At 52.1% G+C, this 16,629-nt stretch overlaps 38 non-coding genes across 38 annotated transcripts; 31 read left to right on the top strand and 7 right to left on the bottom strand.

Moving 5' to 3' along the window:
- The first annotated feature begins 395 nt into the window (after positions 1-395).
- Positions 396-466, top strand: Trnag-gcc (transfer RNA glycine (anticodon GCC)). The gene has a single exon. It is a non-coding gene; the product is annotated as a tRNA-Gly (tRNA).
- A 295-nt stretch (positions 467-761) lies between these two features.
- Trnam-cau (transfer RNA methionine (anticodon CAU)) lies at positions 762-834 on the top strand. Its single transcript has one exon. It is a non-coding gene; the product is annotated as a tRNA-Met (tRNA).
- A 372-nt stretch (positions 835-1,206) lies between these two features.
- On the top strand, positions 1,207-1,278 carry Trnae-uuc (transfer RNA glutamic acid (anticodon UUC)). The gene has a single exon. It is a non-coding gene; the product is annotated as a tRNA-Glu (tRNA).
- A 198-nt stretch (positions 1,279-1,476) lies between these two features.
- Positions 1,477-1,550, top strand: Trnai-aau (transfer RNA isoleucine (anticodon AAU)). Its single transcript has one exon. It is a non-coding gene; the product is annotated as a tRNA-Ile (tRNA).
- A 613-nt stretch (positions 1,551-2,163) lies between these two features.
- Positions 2,164-2,235, bottom strand: Trnag-ucc (transfer RNA glycine (anticodon UCC)). Its single transcript has one exon. It is a non-coding gene; the product is annotated as a tRNA-Gly (tRNA).
- A 334-nt stretch (positions 2,236-2,569) lies between these two features.
- On the top strand, positions 2,570-2,640 carry Trnag-gcc (transfer RNA glycine (anticodon GCC)). Its single transcript has one exon. It is a non-coding gene; the product is annotated as a tRNA-Gly (tRNA).
- Positions 2,641-2,935: 295 nt separating this feature from the next.
- Trnam-cau (transfer RNA methionine (anticodon CAU)) lies at positions 2,936-3,008 on the top strand. Its single transcript has one exon. It is a non-coding gene; the product is annotated as a tRNA-Met (tRNA).
- A 372-nt stretch (positions 3,009-3,380) lies between these two features.
- On the top strand, positions 3,381-3,452 carry Trnae-uuc (transfer RNA glutamic acid (anticodon UUC)). Its single transcript has one exon. It is a non-coding gene; the product is annotated as a tRNA-Glu (tRNA).
- Positions 3,453-3,650: 198 nt separating this feature from the next.
- Trnai-aau (transfer RNA isoleucine (anticodon AAU)) lies at positions 3,651-3,724 on the top strand. Its single transcript has one exon. It is a non-coding gene; the product is annotated as a tRNA-Ile (tRNA).
- A 613-nt stretch (positions 3,725-4,337) lies between these two features.
- Positions 4,338-4,409, bottom strand: Trnag-ucc (transfer RNA glycine (anticodon UCC)). Its single transcript has one exon. It is a non-coding gene; the product is annotated as a tRNA-Gly (tRNA).
- A 334-nt stretch (positions 4,410-4,743) lies between these two features.
- Positions 4,744-4,814, top strand: Trnag-gcc (transfer RNA glycine (anticodon GCC)). Its single transcript has one exon. It is a non-coding gene; the product is annotated as a tRNA-Gly (tRNA).
- A 295-nt stretch (positions 4,815-5,109) lies between these two features.
- Positions 5,110-5,182, top strand: Trnam-cau (transfer RNA methionine (anticodon CAU)). Its single transcript has one exon. It is a non-coding gene; the product is annotated as a tRNA-Met (tRNA).
- A 372-nt stretch (positions 5,183-5,554) lies between these two features.
- On the top strand, positions 5,555-5,626 carry Trnae-uuc (transfer RNA glutamic acid (anticodon UUC)). The gene has a single exon. It is a non-coding gene; the product is annotated as a tRNA-Glu (tRNA).
- A 198-nt stretch (positions 5,627-5,824) lies between these two features.
- On the top strand, positions 5,825-5,898 carry Trnai-aau (transfer RNA isoleucine (anticodon AAU)). Its single transcript has one exon. It is a non-coding gene; the product is annotated as a tRNA-Ile (tRNA).
- A 613-nt stretch (positions 5,899-6,511) lies between these two features.
- On the bottom strand, positions 6,512-6,583 carry Trnag-ucc (transfer RNA glycine (anticodon UCC)). Its single transcript has one exon. It is a non-coding gene; the product is annotated as a tRNA-Gly (tRNA).
- Positions 6,584-6,917: 334 nt separating this feature from the next.
- Positions 6,918-6,988, top strand: Trnag-gcc (transfer RNA glycine (anticodon GCC)). Its single transcript has one exon. It is a non-coding gene; the product is annotated as a tRNA-Gly (tRNA).
- Positions 6,989-7,283: 295 nt separating this feature from the next.
- Trnam-cau (transfer RNA methionine (anticodon CAU)) lies at positions 7,284-7,356 on the top strand. The gene has a single exon. It is a non-coding gene; the product is annotated as a tRNA-Met (tRNA).
- A 372-nt stretch (positions 7,357-7,728) lies between these two features.
- On the top strand, positions 7,729-7,800 carry Trnae-uuc (transfer RNA glutamic acid (anticodon UUC)). Its single transcript has one exon. It is a non-coding gene; the product is annotated as a tRNA-Glu (tRNA).
- Positions 7,801-7,998: 198 nt separating this feature from the next.
- Positions 7,999-8,072, top strand: Trnai-aau (transfer RNA isoleucine (anticodon AAU)). Its single transcript has one exon. It is a non-coding gene; the product is annotated as a tRNA-Ile (tRNA).
- Positions 8,073-8,685: 613 nt separating this feature from the next.
- Positions 8,686-8,757, bottom strand: Trnag-ucc (transfer RNA glycine (anticodon UCC)). The gene has a single exon. It is a non-coding gene; the product is annotated as a tRNA-Gly (tRNA).
- Positions 8,758-9,091: 334 nt separating this feature from the next.
- Trnag-gcc (transfer RNA glycine (anticodon GCC)) lies at positions 9,092-9,162 on the top strand. Its single transcript has one exon. It is a non-coding gene; the product is annotated as a tRNA-Gly (tRNA).
- Positions 9,163-9,457: 295 nt separating this feature from the next.
- Trnam-cau (transfer RNA methionine (anticodon CAU)) lies at positions 9,458-9,530 on the top strand. The gene has a single exon. It is a non-coding gene; the product is annotated as a tRNA-Met (tRNA).
- Positions 9,531-9,902: 372 nt separating this feature from the next.
- Positions 9,903-9,974, top strand: Trnae-uuc (transfer RNA glutamic acid (anticodon UUC)). Its single transcript has one exon. It is a non-coding gene; the product is annotated as a tRNA-Glu (tRNA).
- A 198-nt stretch (positions 9,975-10,172) lies between these two features.
- Trnai-aau (transfer RNA isoleucine (anticodon AAU)) lies at positions 10,173-10,246 on the top strand. Its single transcript has one exon. It is a non-coding gene; the product is annotated as a tRNA-Ile (tRNA).
- A 613-nt stretch (positions 10,247-10,859) lies between these two features.
- Positions 10,860-10,931, bottom strand: Trnag-ucc (transfer RNA glycine (anticodon UCC)). Its single transcript has one exon. It is a non-coding gene; the product is annotated as a tRNA-Gly (tRNA).
- A 334-nt stretch (positions 10,932-11,265) lies between these two features.
- Trnag-gcc (transfer RNA glycine (anticodon GCC)) lies at positions 11,266-11,336 on the top strand. The gene has a single exon. It is a non-coding gene; the product is annotated as a tRNA-Gly (tRNA).
- A 295-nt stretch (positions 11,337-11,631) lies between these two features.
- Positions 11,632-11,704, top strand: Trnam-cau (transfer RNA methionine (anticodon CAU)). Its single transcript has one exon. It is a non-coding gene; the product is annotated as a tRNA-Met (tRNA).
- Positions 11,705-12,076: 372 nt separating this feature from the next.
- On the top strand, positions 12,077-12,148 carry Trnae-uuc (transfer RNA glutamic acid (anticodon UUC)). The gene has a single exon. It is a non-coding gene; the product is annotated as a tRNA-Glu (tRNA).
- Positions 12,149-12,346: 198 nt separating this feature from the next.
- Trnai-aau (transfer RNA isoleucine (anticodon AAU)) lies at positions 12,347-12,420 on the top strand. Its single transcript has one exon. It is a non-coding gene; the product is annotated as a tRNA-Ile (tRNA).
- A 613-nt stretch (positions 12,421-13,033) lies between these two features.
- Positions 13,034-13,105, bottom strand: Trnag-ucc (transfer RNA glycine (anticodon UCC)). Its single transcript has one exon. It is a non-coding gene; the product is annotated as a tRNA-Gly (tRNA).
- A 334-nt stretch (positions 13,106-13,439) lies between these two features.
- On the top strand, positions 13,440-13,510 carry Trnag-gcc (transfer RNA glycine (anticodon GCC)). Its single transcript has one exon. It is a non-coding gene; the product is annotated as a tRNA-Gly (tRNA).
- Positions 13,511-13,805: 295 nt separating this feature from the next.
- On the top strand, positions 13,806-13,878 carry Trnam-cau (transfer RNA methionine (anticodon CAU)). Its single transcript has one exon. It is a non-coding gene; the product is annotated as a tRNA-Met (tRNA).
- Positions 13,879-14,250: 372 nt separating this feature from the next.
- Trnae-uuc (transfer RNA glutamic acid (anticodon UUC)) lies at positions 14,251-14,322 on the top strand. The gene has a single exon. It is a non-coding gene; the product is annotated as a tRNA-Glu (tRNA).
- Positions 14,323-14,520: 198 nt separating this feature from the next.
- Trnai-aau (transfer RNA isoleucine (anticodon AAU)) lies at positions 14,521-14,594 on the top strand. The gene has a single exon. It is a non-coding gene; the product is annotated as a tRNA-Ile (tRNA).
- A 614-nt stretch (positions 14,595-15,208) lies between these two features.
- Positions 15,209-15,280, bottom strand: Trnag-ucc (transfer RNA glycine (anticodon UCC)). The gene has a single exon. It is a non-coding gene; the product is annotated as a tRNA-Gly (tRNA).
- Positions 15,281-15,614: 334 nt separating this feature from the next.
- On the top strand, positions 15,615-15,685 carry Trnag-gcc (transfer RNA glycine (anticodon GCC)). The gene has a single exon. It is a non-coding gene; the product is annotated as a tRNA-Gly (tRNA).
- A 295-nt stretch (positions 15,686-15,980) lies between these two features.
- Trnam-cau (transfer RNA methionine (anticodon CAU)) lies at positions 15,981-16,053 on the top strand. The gene has a single exon. It is a non-coding gene; the product is annotated as a tRNA-Met (tRNA).
- Positions 16,054-16,425: 372 nt separating this feature from the next.
- Positions 16,426-16,497, top strand: Trnae-uuc (transfer RNA glutamic acid (anticodon UUC)). The gene has a single exon. It is a non-coding gene; the product is annotated as a tRNA-Glu (tRNA).
- Positions 16,498-16,629: the final 132 nt, after the last annotated feature.

The following is a 16,629-nucleotide window of genomic DNA, read 5'->3' as shown; positions in this document are numbered from 1 at the left end:
GGAATCGAACCCGGATCAACTGCTTGGAAGGCAACTATGCTGACCATTACACCACCACCGCACCACGGTTTCCGTCCGCGCACGCCGCGCTGTGTCTGCTTCCCGCCTGTCGGCGGCGGCTCAAGGTGGTCGTAGCTGTAGGCGCATTACGGGGTAGGCGATCGCATCCAGACAGCGTCTCTACGCACATTTCGCGTCCTTTGGCAAGAGTCGTCGCGTGCGTGCGCCGCAAGAGTACTTAGGCGATCGCGTTCGGGCGCCATTTTTAAGCAGTGCAGTGCAGGATTCAGCGTCTGTAGCATTCTCTCGAGAGGATGCGACGGCGCTGGACGGCAGTCCCACTTTCCCCTCAGACGTCTGCCGCGGAAAGCACAAGGAAGCTGTGAACTAGCTGGGCATCGGTGGTTCAGTGGTAGAATGCTCGCCTGCCACGCGGGCGGCCCGGGTTCGATTCCCGGCCGATGCATTATTTTGTTTTTTCTCCGATAGTGGTGCTGCGTGTCTTTCGCACTCGAACTGCGTGAGCCATGAGAATGAACCGCGGGATTTCCGTGTGGAAATAACCAAACATGCAGCGCGCACGACTGCTTGTTTGGACTGTTGTGTGCTATTGTACATACTGGCGTCGGCCTAGCATCGCAAGTTGCCTGTCGCGCCGGGAATGCACGTGTAGCAACAGAAAAAAATGAGCCAGGAAGTGCAGACTCTCTACCACTGGTATTTGGTACTTAGCGAGATTCCAGAAGGCGTGACGATCACCTGCCTCGGTAGCGCAGTAGGCAGCGCGTAAGTCTCATAATCTTAAGGTCGTGAGTTCGATCCTCACCCGGGGCATTTAATTTACTTTCGTCCACAGCTAAATAACGGCTCTGGGGCTTGCGAAGGAGCGAAACACTTTGTACTTTGTTATCCTCAAGGCTTCAACGACTCAGCGTGATAGCGTTTACTTCCCGTTACTACTACTTGCAGTTCTTATGTAAAATTTTCAAGAAAAAAAGTACTAGTAATGAAACTGAATCTCGTACGATATAACGTGTAAAGTCACACAATGTATGACCTGCTGTATGATGACAGGCAGCAGGTATTTACTTGCGAAATAAGTAAATAAATATTACTACTTACAGCTTTGCTTTTCCTCCTACCCCTGTAACAACGAGGCATAAATGCGACAAGCGACCGTACGAACGGTCGAATGAAACGGCCACATCCGGTGTGGTCTAGTGGCTAGGATACCTGGCTTTCACCCAGGAGGCCCGGGTTCGATTCCCGGTACCGGAACGGAATTTTTTCCACACGAATCGTGACAAGTTTGAGCTGTCCGAGCGGCCGTTTCCCGTCCTGCTCGCAATATAGCTACTGTTTCGTGACCGTCAGCAGAATATATACCAGGGAAGCAGACACACGACGACCATAGAAATGGTGTATGGCTTCATGCCACCAGTTTCTAGCGTAGGGCTGAGCAACTGCATCTGCCGAGGCCCGTTAGCTCAGTTGGTTAGAGCGTCGTGCTAATAACGCGAAGGTCGTGGGTTCGATCCCCCCACGGGCCACTGTTCTTTTACCACTACGAAAAGGCAGCGCCGATTTCAGCTGGCGAGTGTGATGACCAAAAGATCATCACCCTGCGTGGAAGTTGACAGAGGATCCGAACGCGACTCGTCGGGAAGCGCTACAGCATTCACTCGGCAATGGCCATAATATCTTGAATACACTGGTTCTCAAGCGATAAAGAGAAAATGAAAGAAAATGTCCGATTGCCGATGCGTAACAACTTTGGCCCTTGTCAGTACTTGGGCGGGTGAGCGCATGGGAACACAGGGTACTATTGGCAGTTTTACTTCCTATTTTTGTTTCTCCTTTGTTTTCGGAGCTACAGCCCCATTCGGTCAGGGAGACGCCACCGTGAAATGAAGGGGGCGTGCTGTGTGTCCATCGCCTCGCCTCTCCTTACCTCTCTCAGTCGTTTCTCGTGCTTGTCGTTTTGATATAGGCCGATTTGAGAGCGTCAGCTCTCGCGTCAGCTGAGCAAAGTCGAGACAAGTCGAGACTCAAGGGGAATCGACGCACGCACTATAGGGTGGCCTGCAGCGATTAAGAGGGGGAAAGAAACATTAATTTAAAGACGCGTGGCAAAAGTACTCATACGCAAAAGAAAAAGCCGGCTGCGGTGGCCGGGAATCGAACCCGGATCAACTGCTTGGAAGGCAACTATGCTGACCATTACACCACCACCGCACCACGGTTTCCGTCCGCGCACGCCGCGCTGTGTCTGCTTCCCGCCTGTCGGCGGCGGCTCAAGGTGGTCGTAGCTGTAGGCGCATTACGGGGTAGGCGATCGCATCCAGACAGCGTCTCTACGCACATTTCGCGTCCTTTGGCAAGAGTCGTCGCGTGCGTGCGCCGCAAGAGTACTTAGGCGATCGCGTTCGGGCGCCATTTTTAAGCAGTGCAGTGCAGGATTCAGCGTCTGTAGCATTCTCTCGAGAGGATGCGACGGCGCTGGACGGCAGTCCCACTTTCCCCTCAGACGTCTGCCGCGGAAAGCACAAGGAAGCTGTGAACTAGCTGGGCATCGGTGGTTCAGTGGTAGAATGCTCGCCTGCCACGCGGGCGGCCCGGGTTCGATTCCCGGCCGATGCATTATTTTGTTTTTTCTCCGATAGTGGTGCTGCGTGTCTTTCGCACTCGAACTGCGTGAGCCATGAGAATGAACCGCGGGATTTCCGTGTGGAAATAACCAAACATGCAGCGCGCACGACTGCTTGTTTGGACTGTTGTGTGCTATTGTACATACTGGCGTCGGCCTAGCATCGCAAGTTGCCTGTCGCGCCGGGAATGCACGTGTAGCAACAGAAAAAAATGAGCCAGGAAGTGCAGACTCTCTACCACTGGTATTTGGTACTTAGCGAGATTCCAGAAGGCGTGACGATCACCTGCCTCGGTAGCGCAGTAGGCAGCGCGTAAGTCTCATAATCTTAAGGTCGTGAGTTCGATCCTCACCCGGGGCATTTAATTTACTTTCGTCCACAGCTAAATAACGGCTCTGGGGCTTGCGAAGGAGCGAAACACTTTGTACTTTGTTATCCTCAAGGCTTCAACGACTCAGCGTGATAGCGTTTACTTCCCGTTACTACTACTTGCAGTTCTTATGTAAAATTTTCAAGAAAAAAAGTACTAGTAATGAAACTGAATCTCGTACGATATAACGTGTAAAGTCACACAATGTATGACCTGCTGTATGATGACAGGCAGCAGGTATTTACTTGCGAAATAAGTAAATAAATATTACTACTTACAGCTTTGCTTTTCCTCCTACCCCTGTAACAACGAGGCATAAATGCGACAAGCGACCGTACGAACGGTCGAATGAAACGGCCACATCCGGTGTGGTCTAGTGGCTAGGATACCTGGCTTTCACCCAGGAGGCCCGGGTTCGATTCCCGGTACCGGAACGGAATTTTTTCCACACGAATCGTGACAAGTTTGAGCTGTCCGAGCGGCCGTTTCCCGTCCTGCTCGCAATATAGCTACTGTTTCGTGACCGTCAGCAGAATATATACCAGGGAAGCAGACACACGACGACCATAGAAATGGTGTATGGCTTCATGCCACCAGTTTCTAGCGTAGGGCTGAGCAACTGCATCTGCCGAGGCCCGTTAGCTCAGTTGGTTAGAGCGTCGTGCTAATAACGCGAAGGTCGTGGGTTCGATCCCCCCACGGGCCACTGTTCTTTTACCACTACGAAAAGGCAGCGCCGATTTCAGCTGGCGAGTGTGATGACCAAAAGATCATCACCCTGCGTGGAAGTTGACAGAGGATCCGAACGCGACTCGTCGGGAAGCGCTACAGCATTCACTCGGCAATGGCCATAATATCTTGAATACACTGGTTCTCAAGCGATAAAGAGAAAATGAAAGAAAATGTCCGATTGCCGATGCGTAACAACTTTGGCCCTTGTCAGTACTTGGGCGGGTGAGCGCATGGGAACACAGGGTACTATTGGCAGTTTTACTTCCTATTTTTGTTTCTCCTTTGTTTTCGGAGCTACAGCCCCATTCGGTCAGGGAGACGCCACCGTGAAATGAAGGGGGCGTGCTGTGTGTCCATCGCCTCGCCTCTCCTTACCTCTCTCAGTCGTTTCTCGTGCTTGTCGTTTTGATATAGGCCGATTTGAGAGCGTCAGCTCTCGCGTCAGCTGAGCAAAGTCGAGACAAGTCGAGACTCAAGGGGAATCGACGCACGCACTATAGGGTGGCCTGCAGCGATTAAGAGGGGGAAAGAAACATTAATTTAAAGACGCGTGGCAAAAGTACTCATACGCAAAAGAAAAAGCCGGCTGCGGTGGCCGGGAATCGAACCCGGATCAACTGCTTGGAAGGCAACTATGCTGACCATTACACCACCACCGCACCACGGTTTCCGTCCGCGCACGCCGCGCTGTGTCTGCTTCCCGCCTGTCGGCGGCGGCTCAAGGTGGTCGTAGCTGTAGGCGCATTACGGGGTAGGCGATCGCATCCAGACAGCGTCTCTACGCACATTTCGCGTCCTTTGGCAAGAGTCGTCGCGTGCGTGCGCCGCAAGAGTACTTAGGCGATCGCGTTCGGGCGCCATTTTTAAGCAGTGCAGTGCAGGATTCAGCGTCTGTAGCATTCTCTCGAGAGGATGCGACGGCGCTGGACGGCAGTCCCACTTTCCCCTCAGACGTCTGCCGCGGAAAGCACAAGGAAGCTGTGAACTAGCTGGGCATCGGTGGTTCAGTGGTAGAATGCTCGCCTGCCACGCGGGCGGCCCGGGTTCGATTCCCGGCCGATGCATTATTTTGTTTTTTCTCCGATAGTGGTGCTGCGTGTCTTTCGCACTCGAACTGCGTGAGCCATGAGAATGAACCGCGGGATTTCCGTGTGGAAATAACCAAACATGCAGCGCGCACGACTGCTTGTTTGGACTGTTGTGTGCTATTGTACATACTGGCGTCGGCCTAGCATCGCAAGTTGCCTGTCGCGCCGGGAATGCACGTGTAGCAACAGAAAAAAATGAGCCAGGAAGTGCAGACTCTCTACCACTGGTATTTGGTACTTAGCGAGATTCCAGAAGGCGTGACGATCACCTGCCTCGGTAGCGCAGTAGGCAGCGCGTAAGTCTCATAATCTTAAGGTCGTGAGTTCGATCCTCACCCGGGGCATTTAATTTACTTTCGTCCACAGCTAAATAACGGCTCTGGGGCTTGCGAAGGAGCGAAACACTTTGTACTTTGTTATCCTCAAGGCTTCAACGACTCAGCGTGATAGCGTTTACTTCCCGTTACTACTACTTGCAGTTCTTATGTAAAATTTTCAAGAAAAAAAGTACTAGTAATGAAACTGAATCTCGTACGATATAACGTGTAAAGTCACACAATGTATGACCTGCTGTATGATGACAGGCAGCAGGTATTTACTTGCGAAATAAGTAAATAAATATTACTACTTACAGCTTTGCTTTTCCTCCTACCCCTGTAACAACGAGGCATAAATGCGACAAGCGACCGTACGAACGGTCGAATGAAACGGCCACATCCGGTGTGGTCTAGTGGCTAGGATACCTGGCTTTCACCCAGGAGGCCCGGGTTCGATTCCCGGTACCGGAACGGAATTTTTTCCACACGAATCGTGACAAGTTTGAGCTGTCCGAGCGGCCGTTTCCCGTCCTGCTCGCAATATAGCTACTGTTTCGTGACCGTCAGCAGAATATATACCAGGGAAGCAGACACACGACGACCATAGAAATGGTGTATGGCTTCATGCCACCAGTTTCTAGCGTAGGGCTGAGCAACTGCATCTGCCGAGGCCCGTTAGCTCAGTTGGTTAGAGCGTCGTGCTAATAACGCGAAGGTCGTGGGTTCGATCCCCCCACGGGCCACTGTTCTTTTACCACTACGAAAAGGCAGCGCCGATTTCAGCTGGCGAGTGTGATGACCAAAAGATCATCACCCTGCGTGGAAGTTGACAGAGGATCCGAACGCGACTCGTCGGGAAGCGCTACAGCATTCACTCGGCAATGGCCATAATATCTTGAATACACTGGTTCTCAAGCGATAAAGAGAAAATGAAAGAAAATGTCCGATTGCCGATGCGTAACAACTTTGGCCCTTGTCAGTACTTGGGCGGGTGAGCGCATGGGAACACAGGGTACTATTGGCAGTTTTACTTCCTATTTTTGTTTCTCCTTTGTTTTCGGAGCTACAGCCCCATTCGGTCAGGGAGACGCCACCGTGAAATGAAGGGGGCGTGCTGTGTGTCCATCGCCTCGCCTCTCCTTACCTCTCTCAGTCGTTTCTCGTGCTTGTCGTTTTGATATAGGCCGATTTGAGAGCGTCAGCTCTCGCGTCAGCTGAGCAAAGTCGAGACAAGTCGAGACTCAAGGGGAATCGACGCACGCACTATAGGGTGGCCTGCAGCGATTAAGAGGGGGAAAGAAACATTAATTTAAAGACGCGTGGCAAAAGTACTCATACGCAAAAGAAAAAGCCGGCTGCGGTGGCCGGGAATCGAACCCGGATCAACTGCTTGGAAGGCAACTATGCTGACCATTACACCACCACCGCACCACGGTTTCCGTCCGCGCACGCCGCGCTGTGTCTGCTTCCCGCCTGTCGGCGGCGGCTCAAGGTGGTCGTAGCTGTAGGCGCATTACGGGGTAGGCGATCGCATCCAGACAGCGTCTCTACGCACATTTCGCGTCCTTTGGCAAGAGTCGTCGCGTGCGTGCGCCGCAAGAGTACTTAGGCGATCGCGTTCGGGCGCCATTTTTAAGCAGTGCAGTGCAGGATTCAGCGTCTGTAGCATTCTCTCGAGAGGATGCGACGGCGCTGGACGGCAGTCCCACTTTCCCCTCAGACGTCTGCCGCGGAAAGCACAAGGAAGCTGTGAACTAGCTGGGCATCGGTGGTTCAGTGGTAGAATGCTCGCCTGCCACGCGGGCGGCCCGGGTTCGATTCCCGGCCGATGCATTATTTTGTTTTTTCTCCGATAGTGGTGCTGCGTGTCTTTCGCACTCGAACTGCGTGAGCCATGAGAATGAACCGCGGGATTTCCGTGTGGAAATAACCAAACATGCAGCGCGCACGACTGCTTGTTTGGACTGTTGTGTGCTATTGTACATACTGGCGTCGGCCTAGCATCGCAAGTTGCCTGTCGCGCCGGGAATGCACGTGTAGCAACAGAAAAAAATGAGCCAGGAAGTGCAGACTCTCTACCACTGGTATTTGGTACTTAGCGAGATTCCAGAAGGCGTGACGATCACCTGCCTCGGTAGCGCAGTAGGCAGCGCGTAAGTCTCATAATCTTAAGGTCGTGAGTTCGATCCTCACCCGGGGCATTTAATTTACTTTCGTCCACAGCTAAATAACGGCTCTGGGGCTTGCGAAGGAGCGAAACACTTTGTACTTTGTTATCCTCAAGGCTTCAACGACTCAGCGTGATAGCGTTTACTTCCCGTTACTACTACTTGCAGTTCTTATGTAAAATTTTCAAGAAAAAAAGTACTAGTAATGAAACTGAATCTCGTACGATATAACGTGTAAAGTCACACAATGTATGACCTGCTGTATGATGACAGGCAGCAGGTATTTACTTGCGAAATAAGTAAATAAATATTACTACTTACAGCTTTGCTTTTCCTCCTACCCCTGTAACAACGAGGCATAAATGCGACAAGCGACCGTACGAACGGTCGAATGAAACGGCCACATCCGGTGTGGTCTAGTGGCTAGGATACCTGGCTTTCACCCAGGAGGCCCGGGTTCGATTCCCGGTACCGGAACGGAATTTTTTCCACACGAATCGTGACAAGTTTGAGCTGTCCGAGCGGCCGTTTCCCGTCCTGCTCGCAATATAGCTACTGTTTCGTGACCGTCAGCAGAATATATACCAGGGAAGCAGACACACGACGACCATAGAAATGGTGTATGGCTTCATGCCACCAGTTTCTAGCGTAGGGCTGAGCAACTGCATCTGCCGAGGCCCGTTAGCTCAGTTGGTTAGAGCGTCGTGCTAATAACGCGAAGGTCGTGGGTTCGATCCCCCCACGGGCCACTGTTCTTTTACCACTACGAAAAGGCAGCGCCGATTTCAGCTGGCGAGTGTGATGACCAAAAGATCATCACCCTGCGTGGAAGTTGACAGAGGATCCGAACGCGACTCGTCGGGAAGCGCTACAGCATTCACTCGGCAATGGCCATAATATCTTGAATACACTGGTTCTCAAGCGATAAAGAGAAAATGAAAGAAAATGTCCGATTGCCGATGCGTAACAACTTTGGCCCTTGTCAGTACTTGGGCGGGTGAGCGCATGGGAACACAGGGTACTATTGGCAGTTTTACTTCCTATTTTTGTTTCTCCTTTGTTTTCGGAGCTACAGCCCCATTCGGTCAGGGAGACGCCACCGTGAAATGAAGGGGGCGTGCTGTGTGTCCATCGCCTCGCCTCTCCTTACCTCTCTCAGTCGTTTCTCGTGCTTGTCGTTTTGATATAGGCCGATTTGAGAGCGTCAGCTCTCGCGTCAGCTGAGCAAAGTCGAGACAAGTCGAGACTCAAGGGGAATCGACGCACGCACTATAGGGTGGCCTGCAGCGATTAAGAGGGGGAAAGAAACATTAATTTAAAGACGCGTGGCAAAAGTACTCATACGCAAAAGAAAAAGCCGGCTGCGGTGGCCGGGAATCGAACCCGGATCAACTGCTTGGAAGGCAACTATGCTGACCATTACACCACCACCGCACCACGGTTTCCGTCCGCGCACGCCGCGCTGTGTCTGCTTCCCGCCTGTCGGCGGCGGCTCAAGGTGGTCGTAGCTGTAGGCGCATTACGGGGTAGGCGATCGCATCCAGACAGCGTCTCTACGCACATTTCGCGTCCTTTGGCAAGAGTCGTCGCGTGCGTGCGCCGCAAGAGTACTTAGGCGATCGCGTTCGGGCGCCATTTTTAAGCAGTGCAGTGCAGGATTCAGCGTCTGTAGCATTCTCTCGAGAGGATGCGACGGCGCTGGACGGCAGTCCCACTTTCCCCTCAGACGTCTGCCGCGGAAAGCACAAGGAAGCTGTGAACTAGCTGGGCATCGGTGGTTCAGTGGTAGAATGCTCGCCTGCCACGCGGGCGGCCCGGGTTCGATTCCCGGCCGATGCATTATTTTGTTTTTTCTCCGATAGTGGTGCTGCGTGTCTTTCGCACTCGAACTGCGTGAGCCATGAGAATGAACCGCGGGATTTCCGTGTGGAAATAACCAAACATGCAGCGCGCACGACTGCTTGTTTGGACTGTTGTGTGCTATTGTACATACTGGCGTCGGCCTAGCATCGCAAGTTGCCTGTCGCGCCGGGAATGCACGTGTAGCAACAGAAAAAAATGAGCCAGGAAGTGCAGACTCTCTACCACTGGTATTTGGTACTTAGCGAGATTCCAGAAGGCGTGACGATCACCTGCCTCGGTAGCGCAGTAGGCAGCGCGTAAGTCTCATAATCTTAAGGTCGTGAGTTCGATCCTCACCCGGGGCATTTAATTTACTTTCGTCCACAGCTAAATAACGGCTCTGGGGCTTGCGAAGGAGCGAAACACTTTGTACTTTGTTATCCTCAAGGCTTCAACGACTCAGCGTGATAGCGTTTACTTCCCGTTACTACTACTTGCAGTTCTTATGTAAAATTTTCAAGAAAAAAAGTACTAGTAATGAAACTGAATCTCGTACGATATAACGTGTAAAGTCACACAATGTATGACCTGCTGTATGATGACAGGCAGCAGGTATTTACTTGCGAAATAAGTAAATAAATATTACTACTTACAGCTTTGCTTTTCCTCCTACCCCTGTAACAACGAGGCATAAATGCGACAAGCGACCGTACGAACGGTCGAACGAAACGGCCACATCCGGTGTGGTCTAGTGGCTAGGATACCTGGCTTTCACCCAGGAGGCCCGGGTTCGATTCCCGGTACCGGAACGGAATTTTTTCCACACGAATCGTGACAAGTTTGAGCTGTCCGAGCGGCCGTTTCCCGTCCTGCTCGCAATATAGCTACTGTTTCGTGACCGTCAGCAGAATATATACCAGGGAAGCAGACACACGACGACCATAGAAATGGTGTATGGCTTCATGCCACCAGTTTCTAGCGTAGGGCTGAGCAACTGCATCTGCCGAGGCCCGTTAGCTCAGTTGGTTAGAGCGTCGTGCTAATAACGCGAAGGTCGTGGGTTCGATCCCCCCACGGGCCACTGTTCTTTTACCACTACGAAAAGGCAGCGCCGATTTCAGCTGGCGAGTGTGATGACCAAAAGATCATCACCCTGCGTGGAAGTTGACAGAGGATCCGAACGCGACTCGTCGGGAAGCGCTACAGCATTCACTCGGCAATGGCCATAATATCTTGAATACACTGGTTCTCAAGCGATAAAGAGAAAATGAAAGAAAATGTCCGATTGCCGATGCGTAACAACTTTGGCCCTTGTCAGTACTTGGGCGGGTGAGCGCATGGGAACACAGGGTACTATTGGCAGTTTTACTTCCTATTTTTGTTTCTCCTTTGTTTTCGGAGCTACAGCCCCATTCGGTCAGGGAGACGCCACCGTGAAATGAAGGGGGCGTGCTGTGTGTCCATCGCCTCGCCTCTCCTTACCTCTCTCAGTCGTTTCTCGTGCTTGTCGTTTTGATATAGGCCGATTTGAGAGCGTCAGCTCTCGCGTCAGCTGAGCAAAGTCGAGACAAGTCGAGACTCAAGGGGAATCGACGCACGCACTATAGGGTGGCCTGCAGCGATTAAGAGGGGGAAAGAAACATTAATTTAAAGACGCGTGGCAAAAGTACTCATACGCAAAAGAAAAAGCCGGCTGCGGTGGCCGGGAATCGAACCCGGATCAACTGCTTGGAAGGCAACTATGCTGACCATTACACCACCACCGCACCACGGTTTCCGTCCGCGCACGCCGCGCTGTGTCTGCTTCCCGCCTGTCGGCGGCGGCTCAAGGTGGTCGTAGCTGTAGGCGCATTACGGGGTAGGCGATCGCATCCAGACAGCGTCTCTACGCACATTTCGCGTCCTTTGGCAAGAGTCGTCGCGTGCGTGCGCCGCAAGAGTACTTAGGCGATCGCGTTCGGGCGCCATTTTTAAGCAGTGCAGTGCAGGATTCAGCGTCTGTAGCATTCTCTCGAGAGGATGCGACGGCGCTGGACGGCAGTCCCACTTTCCCCTCAGACGTCTGCCGCGGAAAGCACAAGGAAGCTGTGAACTAGCTGGGCATCGGTGGTTCAGTGGTAGAATGCTCGCCTGCCACGCGGGCGGCCCGGGTTCGATTCCCGGCCGATGCATTATTTTGTTTTTTCTCCGATAGTGGTGCTGCGTGTCTTTCGCACTCGAACTGCGTGAGCCATGAGAATGAACCGCGGGATTTCCGTGTGGAAATAACCAAACATGCAGCGCGCACGACTGCTTGTTTGGACTGTTGTGTGCTATTGTACATACTGGCGTCGGCCTAGCATCGCAAGTTGCCTGTCGCGCCGGGAATGCACGTGTAGCAACAGAAAAAAATGAGCCAGGAAGTGCAGACTCTCTACCACTGGTATTTGGTACTTAGCGAGATTCCAGAAGGCGTGACGATCACCTGCCTCGGTAGCGCAGTAGGCAGCGCGTAAGTCTCATAATCTTAAGGTCGTGAGTTCGATCCTCACCCGGGGCATTTAATTTACTTTCGTCCACAGCTAAATAACGGCTCTGGGGCTTGCGAAGGAGCGAAACACTTTGTACTTTGTTATCCTCAAGGCTTCAACGACTCAGCGTGATAGCGTTTACTTCCCGTTACTACTACTTGCAGTTCTTATGTAAAATTTTCAAGAAAAAAAGTACTAGTAATGAAACTGAATCTCGTACGATATAACGTGTAAAGTCACACAATGTATGACCTGCTGTATGATGACAGGCAGCAGGTATTTACTTGCGAAATAAGTAAATAAATATTACTACTTACAGCTTTGCTTTTCCTCCTACCCCTGTAACAACGAGGCATAAATGCGACAAGCGACCGTACGAACGGTCGAATGAAACGGCCACATCCGGTGTGGTCTAGTGGCTAGGATACCTGGCTTTCACCCAGGAGGCCCGGGTTCGATTCCCGGTACCGGAACGGAATTTTTTCCACACGAATCGTGACAAGTTTGAGCTGTCCGAGCGGCCGTTTCCCGTCCTGCTCGCAATATAGCTACTGTTTCGTGACCGTCAGCAGAATATATACTAGGGAAGCAGACACACGACGACCATAGAAATGGTGTATGTCTTCATGCCACCAGTTTCTAGCGTAGGGCTGAGCAACTGCATCTGCCGAGGCCCGTTAGCTCAGTTGGTTAGAGCGTCGTGCTAATAACGCGAAGGTCGTGGGTTCGATCCCCCCACGGGCCACTGTTCTTTTACCACTACGAAAAGGCAGCGCCGATTTCAGCTGGCGAGTGTGATGACCAAAAGATCATCACCCTGCGTGGAAGTTGACAGAGGATCCGAACGCGACTCGTCGGGAAGCGCTACAGCATTCACTCGGCAATGGCCATAATATCTTGAATACACTGGTTCTCAAGCGATAAAGAGAAAATGAAAGAAAATGTCCGATTGCCGATGCGTAACAACTTTGGCCCTTGTCAGTACTTGGGCGGGTGAGCGCATGGGAACACAGGGTACTATTGGCAGTTTTACTTCCTATTTTTGTTTCTCCTTTGTTTTCGGAGCTACAGCCCCATTCGGTCAGGGAGACGCCACCGTGAAATGAAGGGGGCGTGCTGTGTGTCCATCGCCTCGCCTCTCCTTACCTCTCTCAGTCGTTTCTCGTGCTTGTCGTTTTGATATAGGCCGATTTGAGAGCGTCAGCTCTCGCGTCAGCTGAGCAAAGTCGAGACAAGTCGAGACTCAAGGGGAATCGACGCACGCACTATAGGGTGGCCTGCAGCGATTAAGAGGGGGAAAGAAACATTAATTTAAAGACGCGTGGCAAAAGTACTCATACGCAAAAGAAAAAGCCGGCTGCGGTGGCCGGGAATCGAACCCGGATCAACTGCTTGGAAGGCAACTATGCTGACCATTACACCACCACCGCACCACGGTTTCCGTCCGCGCACGCCGCGCTGTGTCTGCTTCCCGCCTGTCGGCGGCGGCTCAAGGTGGTCGTAGCTGTAGGCGCATTACGGGGTAGGCGATCGCATCCAGACAGCGTCTCTACGCACATTTCGCGTCCTTTGGCAAGAGTCGTCGCGTGCGTGCGCCGCAAGAGTACTTAGGCGATCGCGTTCGGGCGCCATTTTTAAGCAGTGCAGTGCAGGATTCAGCGTCTGTAGCATTCTCTCGAGAGGATGCGACGGCGCTGGACGGCAGTCCCACTTTCCCCTCAGACGTCTGCCGCGGAAAGCACAAGGAAGCTGTGAACTAGCTGGGCATCGGTGGTTCAGTGGTAGAATGCTCGCCTGCCACGCGGGCGGCCCGGGTTCGATTCCCGGCCGATGCATTATTTTGTTTTTTCTCCGATAGTGGTGCTGCGTGTCTTTCGCACTCGAACTGCGTGAGCCATGAGAATGAACCGCGGGATTTCCGTGTGGAAATAACCAAACATGCAGCGCGCACGACTGCTTGTTTGGACTGTTGTGTGCTATTGTACATACTGGCGTCGGCCTAGCATCGCAAGTTGCCTGTCGCGCCGGGAATGCACGTGTAGCAACAGAAAAAAATGAGCCAGGAAGTGCAGACTCTCTACCACTGGTATTTGGTACTTAGCGAGATTCCAGAAGGCGTGACGATCACCTGCCTCGGTAGCGCAGTAGGCAGCGCGTAAGTCTCATAATCTTAAGGTCGTGAGTTCGATCCTCACCCGGGGCATTTAATTTACTTTCGTCCACAGCTAAATAACGGCTCTGGGGCTTGCGAAGGAGCGAAACACTTTGTACTTTGTTATCCTCAAGGCTTCAACGACTCAGCGTGATAGCGTTTACTTCCCGTTACTACTACTTGCAGTTCTTATGTAAAATTTTCAAGAAAAAAAGTACTAGTAATGAAACTGAATCTCGTACGATATAACGTGTAAAGTCACACAATGTATGACCTGCTGTATGATGACAGGCAGCAGGTATTTACTTGCGAAATAAGTAAATAAATATTACTACTTACAGCTTTGCTTTTCCTCCTACCCCTGTAACAACGAGGCATAAATGCGACAAGCGACCGTACGAACGGTCGAATGAAACGGCCACATCCGGTGTGGTCTAGTGGCTAGGATACCTGGCTTTCACCCAGGAGGCCCGGGTTCGATTCCCGGTACCGGAACGGAATTTTTTCCACACGAATCGTGACAAGTTTGAGCTGTCCGAGCGGCCGTTTCCCGTCCTGCTCGCAATATAGCTACTGTTTCGTGACCGTCAGCAGAATATATACCAGGGAAGCAGACACACGACGACCATAGAAATGGTGTATGGCTTCATGCCACCAGTTTCTAGCGTAGGGCTGAGCAACTGCATCTGCCGAGGCCCGTTAGCTCAGTTGGTTAGAGCGTCGTGCTAATAACGCGAAGGTCGTGGGTTCGATCCCCCCACGGGCCACTGTTCTTTTACCACTACGAAAAGGCAGCGCCGATTTCAGCTGGCGAGTGTGATGACCAAAAGATCATCACCCTGCGTGGAAGTTGACAGAGGATCCGAACGCGACTCGTCGGGAAGCGCTACAGCATTCACTCGGCAATGGCCATAATATCTTGAATACACTGGTTCTCAAGCGATAAAGAGAAAATGAAAGAAAATGTCCGATTGCCGATGCGTAACAACTTTGGCCCTTGTCAGTACTTGGGCGGGTGAGCGCATGGGAACACAGGGTACTATTGGCAGTTTTACTTCCTATTTTTGTTTCTCCTTTGTTTTCGGAGCTACAGCCCCATTCGGTCAGGGAGACGCCACCGTGAAATGAAGGGGGCGTGCTGTGTGTCCATCGCCTCGCCTCTCCTTACCTCTCTCAGTCGTTTCTCGTGCTTGTCGTTTTGATATAGGCCGATTTGAGAGCGTCAGCTCTCGCGTCAGCTGAGCAAAGTCGAGACAAGTCGAGACTCAAGGGGAATCGACGCACGCACTATAGGGTGGCCTGCAGCGATTAAGAGGGGGGAAAGAAACATTAATTTAAAGACGCGTGGCAAAAGTACTCATACGCAAAAGAAAAAGCCGGCTGCGGTGGCCGGGAATCGAACCCGGATCAACTGCTTGGAAGGCAACTATGCTGACCATTACACCACCACCGCACCACGGTTTCCGTCCGCGCACGCCGCGCTGTGTCTGCTTCCCGCCTGTCGGCGGCGGCTCAAGGTGGTCGTAGCTGTAGGCGCATTACGGGGTAGGCGATCGCATCCAGACAGCGTCTCTACGCACATTTCGCGTCCTTTGGCAAGAGTCGTCGCGTGCGTGCGCCGCAAGAGTACTTAGGCGATCGCGTTCGGGCGCCATTTTTAAGCAGTGCAGTGCAGGATTCAGCGTCTGTAGCATTCTCTCGAGAGGATGCGACGGCGCTGGACGGCAGTCCCACTTTCCCCTCAGACGTCTGCCGCGGAAAGCACAAGGAAGCTGTGAACTAGCTGGGCATCGGTGGTTCAGTGGTAGAATGCTCGCCTGCCACGCGGGCGGCCCGGGTTCGATTCCCGGCCGATGCATTATTTTGTTTTTTCTCCGATAGTGGTGCTGCGTGTCTTTCGCACTCGAACTGCGTGAGCCATGAGAATGAACCGCGGGATTTCCGTGTGGAAATAACCAAACATGCAGCGCGCACGACTGCTTGTTTGGACTGTTGTGTGCTATTGTACATACTGGCGTCGGCCTAGCATCGCAAGTTGCCTGTCGCGCCGGGAATGCACGTGTAGCAACAGAAAAAAATGAGCCAGGAAGTGCAGACTCTCTACCACTGGTATTTGGTACTTAGCGAGATTCCAGAAGGCGTGACGATCACCTGCCTCGGTAGCGCAGTAGGCAGCGCGTAAGTCTCATAATCTTAAGGTCGTGAGTTCGATCCTCACCCGGGGCATTTAATTTACTTTCGTCCACAGCTAAATAACGGCTCTGGGGCTTGCGAAGGAGCGAAACACTTTGTACTTTGTTATCCTCAAGGCTTCAACGACTCAGCGTGATAGCGTTTACTTCCCGTTACTACTACTTGCAGTTCTTATGTAAAATTTTCAAGAAAAAAAGTACTAGTAATGAATCTGAATCTCGTACGATATAACGTGTAAAGTCACACAATGTATGACCTGCTGTATGATGACAGGCAGCAGGTATTTACTTGCGAAATAAGTAAATAAATATTACTACTTACAGCTTTGCTTTTCCTCCTACCCCTGTAACAACGAGGCATAAATGCGACAAGCGACCGTACGAACGGTCGAATGAAACGGCCACATCCGGTGTGGTCTAGTGGCTAGGATACCTGGCTTTCACCCAGGAGGCCCGGGTTCGATTCCCGGTACCGGAACGGAATTTTTTCCACACGAATCGTGACAAGTTTGAGCTGTCCGAGCGGCCGTTTCCCGTCCTGCTCGCAATATAGCTACTGTTTCGTGACCGTCAGCAGAATATATACCAGGGAAGCAGACACACGACGACC

The sequence above is a fragment of the Schistocerca serialis genome, unplaced genomic scaffold, assembly GCF_023864345.2.
Source record: "Schistocerca serialis cubense isolate TAMUIC-IGC-003099 unplaced genomic scaffold, iqSchSeri2.2 HiC_scaffold_382, whole genome shotgun sequence".
NCBI classification, from domain to species: Eukaryota; Metazoa; Arthropoda; class Insecta; order Orthoptera; family Acrididae; genus Schistocerca; species Schistocerca serialis.
Note: the sequence above shows the minus strand (reverse complement) of the source record. Positions and strands in the feature narration are given on the sequence as shown.